This window comes from Nicotiana attenuata, unplaced genomic scaffold (genome assembly GCF_001879085.1).
Source record: "Nicotiana attenuata strain UT unplaced genomic scaffold, NIATTr2, whole genome shotgun sequence".
NCBI classification, from domain to species: domain Eukaryota; kingdom Viridiplantae; phylum Streptophyta; class Magnoliopsida; order Solanales; family Solanaceae; genus Nicotiana; species Nicotiana attenuata.
Window position 1 is genome coordinate 86,231 of NW_017671221.1, and position 6,398 is coordinate 92,628.

Here is a 6,398-nt window from a genome sequence, read left to right on the forward strand (position 1 = left end):
CTAGCAGAATGAGCGAGATTCCTGCCACGTCCCCAAAATCATGGTGCAAATCCCAGAATAGAATTGTACGATTCCGTACTAGGCGGTTAGACAGCTGTCCCAATAAGATTTATTATTGTAAATGGAAATGTACCTTATTTAGGGTTTCCCTATTATATAAAGGGGACCCTAATCATTTGTAAAGATCATCTAATCATTGGCAAAGAATATACCATCCTACTTTCCTCGCTTATTATTCATCAGAGCTGTCCTTTAGCTTTATTGTTCTTACTTTATTGTTCTTGGTACATCTCGGGGTCACTAAGCTCGAGGTCGAAATTGCTTAAGTAATACTGGTTTGATTTGCTTATTTCTTTCATCTATACTTCATACTTCTTGATTATTAATTGGTATTGAACTGAATCACATATCTTTAAAACCACAAATCAAATTTAATTGTTACTCGTATTTTCAAGGTAAACACTTATCTCTGTTATACTCTTTGTGTTTCAATTTATGTGACACTATTTTCAATAGTCCAATTCATAATGAATGATACATTTTTTATATTTGAAAACAATTAAATTTTAAATTTTTATTTTATTCGAAAAGCTTTATAGCTACACAAACATTATTTCATGTTTAAGATAAAAAGTTTCTAAAATCTCTTTTTGTTCTTAAATTTTATGCTGAGTCAAACTACTAGGCATAAATTAGAGTCGCATTAATCAGAACAGAGGGGGGTATGAAAATAGTGGACACACCATCTGTCTTCTTTCATCTTGCTGAGATCTATCTACCTTGACATAAGGCAGACGAGACAAAAGTTATGTCTAAGCTATAAACGCAAAATTACCAGACCTCTAAAATTACGTGAAAGGATATGAACTTGAAACAATAGTCAACTAGAGATGAAAAGAGTAACTCAAAGATCATTATCAGACACAAACTGAGTGAAGTGAGTTGTAAAACATGGTGGGTTCCAAGAATAGGGCCACCAAAATCAAGTAACTTAGCAGAGTGGTGGGAATTCAGGGGCGGAGCTAGATTGTGATGTATGGGTTCGGACGAATTCAATAGCTTTTGCTCATTCGTATTAGGAACTTCATTAAATATGTATAAATATTTAATTACGTGTCCAATAATTAAGACGAACTATCGATTCGAGTAAATTCAAATCCATAAACTTTAAATTCTTACTCCGTCTCCGGGCGCGATTATGCCAAGATGGAGGAGCATTAGAGGCCCCCAACAGGTTGGAGTAGTTGCATATAATACATAAAGAACCAAAAATAGAAAGTTTCTTGACATCTTATATATGGACATATCTGTCGCAGCTTCTTCATACTCTTATCCATTATCCACAGCAACATTCATTCATTTGTTTCATGTATATAACAATGTATATTAATTTCTTGTAGGTTTGGTGGCCATTCTAGTTTATGGTGCAGTATTTTTTAATCAATAAAAGACAAAATTCAACCTGGCTTCTTGCCTTTGCTATTTCTTTTTGAGGCAAAAGGATCTTCAACTCAAGCTCTCACACGTGGTGGCTGATGTAGCTCATATGTAGTGGCTTCACCTTAACTAGTTCTCCTATTTGACATGAAACTTTTGCGAGGATAAAAAAAATCAGGCGTCATGCAGAAGCTAGTAAAGCAAATCTTGAACGACGATAAGCAGATAATAAAAGAGAAATATATCAAAAAAGACACAAACATTTAACGTGGTTCGGTCAATTGACCTACGTCCACAGATGGAGATGAGCAATTGCACCATATAAAAGAGAATACAAAATATCGAGAGAACAAGATCACAAAGAGGCAAACACAAGTGGTGCACTAACACTAACACTCCTCGTATGTCTACATTGTGGATACTACTGAATGGGAAAGAAGGATCCTTCGTTTATAGAAGTCAAAACATTTTTCTCAAAAAAAAAGGACTAGCCAAATATGGAAGTATTATATTTTCCTTTTCGTAAAAGGAAAAATATAATATGGTAAATATGTTTTCCTTCCTTCAACAAATAGGAAAACTTAATATGGTAAAAATCAGCACAAACATATAACAACTTTAATAAATGTGAAAAAATTACTAAATTTTTATCAATTATTTGAATTCTAAATTATTATGTCAAAAGTATAACTTGTCAAGTGTTAAGGACCTTAAAAATTAAATTCATCAAATTTAAATTTCAAATCCCTGCTGCTCACATGAGATACAGAGAAAAGAGACCATATCCTCTTAAGGGGTCAAAAAAATTGTCCAATTCATACACAGCTAGTTTAAGCATTACTTTGGTAGATTAAAATAGTATGATTAACTTTGGTTCAAATAGAAAAATTGTTTAGTTAGATAATCTATTCAGGCGGAGGTAGCATGGCGGTTACGGGTTCGGCCGACCAATAATTTTGGTCCAACCTTTATATTTGTCTAAAAAAAATCAATTAAAAATGTAAAAATATTTAATTTAGAACCCAGTACTTAAAAAGACTAAAATTCCGAATTCATTAGCTTCAAATCCAGGCTCGCCTCTATCTATTCTCCGCTAATGATTTCGTCCTGAGAAAAAGTGATCGTTCTTTCTTCGATTTAAGACTGAAAATCATAAACAGGTGGCTATTACATCTTCCCAAGAATAGGTATTTTTACATACTGATGTAAAAGTATTACTACTTACTAAATATTAATTGTTCAACTTGAACATCAAGCACTAGAGACTAGACAAAGCACTAAAGAAGAGGTCAGTTAGCATCATGAAAATATGACTATATTTCAGAAATCTCTAAATTAAACCATAATTGACAAACCATAACTTAAAAAGGTAACTATGCTGTATGCTCCTTGTGTTCGTACGTATAATAGTTGGCATAGCCATTTAAATTTACTTCCATTATCAAGAAATGATATCCAAAAATAGCAACATACAAATTCAAGGGGGGTCAGTGTAAGGTAATAAGTTCCATCAATTTGAGGCAACTAACATGATAATGGAATGGTCACAATGTTATGTAGGCAAAAAGTGGGGCAAAAGAGTTGTTCAAAATGAGAATATCTCATTGAAATTGACAGACAAATTAAGCAAAGGTTGGTTCTCTATTGAAACTATATCTTTTACTACTAACATATAACTTCATATGTGTGCACCACTGTCTTCAATTAAGGACAAAATGCAGTTTCACTTTCTTTCTTTATCCACTAAAAGATGGCTTACCCCCTCATCATAATAATTCAATGGTGGGTCTTTGATTTGTATCAAAATGGGGGGCAAAGACTATCTTATTTGATTTTGGTCTTGGAATATTTTGGGATAAGAACTAAGAATAAAGATTTTTAGAAAGACAAGCAATAGTTTGAAATGTTTGTACTTTTTGCTTCACAAACATTTTAGTGCATTACCATTGATGCAAAGGGGATGAACCTTATACGTACCATAACACACATTATTAGTTCAACTTGCAGTCAACAACCCTATTTTGCTTATATTTTCTAATTAAACACTTAAAAATTCTTTTAAGAAAAACATGTCCTAAATCCCGAAGCAAACAACCCTCATGTGACCTTGTTTTTGTGTAAACAATGCCCTTTACAGCTTGTTTGGATGATGTTACATATTGTTTCATAATGTATCGTATCGTATTGTATTGTATCGTTTGATGAATACAATGTTTGGATGGATTGTATCGTTTTGTCATCGTTTCATGGTATCACACACCTGTAATATGATAAATAGACTTGCAATATTATTTAAAAAAATAAAAATTATGAGACGGTGTCACACCTCCTTTTTTACACACCTACCCCGAAGGATAAATGTATAAGGGAGTTTTTCCATTTAAAGTGACATTATTCGAAATGGGATTATTTATTTATTTTTAGAGTCGCCACTTGGGATAGGATTGGCTTTTGGTGTACCAAGTCACCGGTTTAATTTAAATCCCAAATCGAGGAAAAATTCGACTTCCCAATTGGAGTCTGCGAACCAGAAATTCTGAATAAGGAATTCTGTTGACCCGAGGGAAGGTGTTAGGCACCCCCGGATCCCGTGGTTCTAGCACGGTCGCTTAAATTATTATAAATGGCTAAAAATCTGATTTTTATACAAGTTCAAACCTATAGTGCAATTTTATAAATTATTTACCGCTTTTAGTTATTTTTTACGAAAGTGAACGCCGTTTAAGAGCGTGTTTTTGGATCACGTCACATGAAATGCACCCGGATCCTCAACACCTCTTATTCAACGTTTTAGGATTTGGGTTTGGGTTACATGAAATGCACACCCGAGTTTAGGAAGGTAAAATTATTAAAAGCGCGCCTAAAGCGGCTAGCGTCTTATTAACTTTGCGGGAAGCCATGAAAATTCGCTAAATGGCATGTCCCGAATTTCTAAATATATTTTAATAAAGCATTTAATGAGGGCCCCGCGATTTATATGTTTTGTGCGACGAGGCTCGTCTTATGTTTTATTTAAGGGCCAACCTAAAGCAACTATGATTTTTCTATTTATTATTTTTTTTTCTAAAAGGGCCTAATTAATTTACATTTATAGATTCAGGCTTCAAGTTCAAGCCCGAATTCAAACAAAAGGGGGGACCCTCTTAGTTTGAACCAGCTACTTAACTCGAGAACCTAAATTTATATTTGCAAGTCAATCCCCATATTCCTAATGTAATTTAAAGGATTTTTGATTTCAGCATTTTTTATTTTTGGGGCTTTAAAACTAGCCCAGGAAGAAGGAAAATACGGTGGCCTTTATTAGAGCTTGCCCAGCGTTTGGGCTTCTGACCATGACATTAGGCCCAATCAGCATTTAAACATAAGGACCTTGTTGCTTTGGCTCATGACTGAATCCATGAAGTTAGTTTCTAGGCCTGTCAATTATTTTGTAAAACCAGTGTACCACTTATTCAAATCAAGTACTATTATGCAAATATTTCGTGCTTATCATTGGCTAGGTAATATAATTAACCTGGAATCTAGCAGCTCGTTAATTTCGAAATTAGACACCTTAAACAAGCTTAGCACTGATCTGGACACTGGCGCCAGTGCTGAAACTCGTTAATGTGCCCGTTTTAACCATGGCTATCAAATTGAATTGTGAACCTCCAAATTGACATACAACACATGTGTAAAGTATCCTATTGTCTTACGATTTGCCAAGTATAACTGAAATCCTGTGAACTTCACTTTTAATATATATGAACTAAATGATATGACCAATCCTTTCCTTTTCAAGCTATAAAACAAGTTCAAATGCTGCCAAATCTAATTAACATGAAGTCTAATATGTGTATTATCAGTAGGATACATCCATACACTTCTATTATACCTGCTATCTGATCAAAGTAGAATCAACAGGCTCATATTATTTCTGCCACTTAATTAGACACACGGAGGCTTAAACAACCAACTTCAACTAAATTGATTCTATTCAAACACATGCTGGAATTCAAAACAGTCCTGACAGTTCAAGTAATATAAGTAATCTATCAGCAGTCCGTTAACAGTCCATTAGCAGTCCTAGCAGTCCAAATCTATTCATAATAAGGACATTAAACAAATCAAGGACAACTATTCGAAATAACAACAAAAATTTACAACAAAACCACGCACCAAGTTTCATTTCATCTTTCAACTTGATATTCACATTGTATCGAGGTCAGGAGATGTACCTGGAAATTGAGGCAAAACAAAGGACAATGGGTAGTCAGCAATGTCACAGCAGTTCAGCAGTAGAAACAGACCAACAACAGTCGAAAATAGGACAGAACGGGCTACAGCAATCCCAAAACAAACACCAGAGGGAAAAACACCAACGAGAATAGCCAAAACCAGCTTGATATAACCCAAATAAACTCGACAAACAACCCAGGAACGCTCAGAAAACTTCAACAATCAAAACTCGAACCAAACAATGCAAATCCACACTACGACTTGAAGCTGAGTTAACATTGCAATAAAACAGTAGTATATTTTAGGTTTTGGTTTCCTATTATTTTTGGGGTTTTGTATGTTGAATTTCAGATTGAAAATTGGAAATTATAGGAAGTATGCTATTTATTTATTTTTTTTGGAATCTCTGGGATTTCTTAGGCTAAAGCTAAAGAAGCCCCTCCTCAAAGCAATTCAATGCCTATTTATAGGCAAACCAAAAAAATGCTCCAAACTTCTCTCACTCACCCTCCCCTAAATAAGACCTAAATGTGCCCACATGTGACCTCCCCCAGTATAATTTTATTCCTGTTTGCCGATTCCCCAAACTGCCCTTACCCCTTCCCTGAACTAAAACAAGTAATTAACTGCCCTAATTCCCTTTTGTTTCTACCCTTAACCCTATACCAAACAATCGAGCCAAATACTTCTACCCAAAACTAAAATCCGGCCAGTAGACTAATCAAGACTAAAACATAATCAAA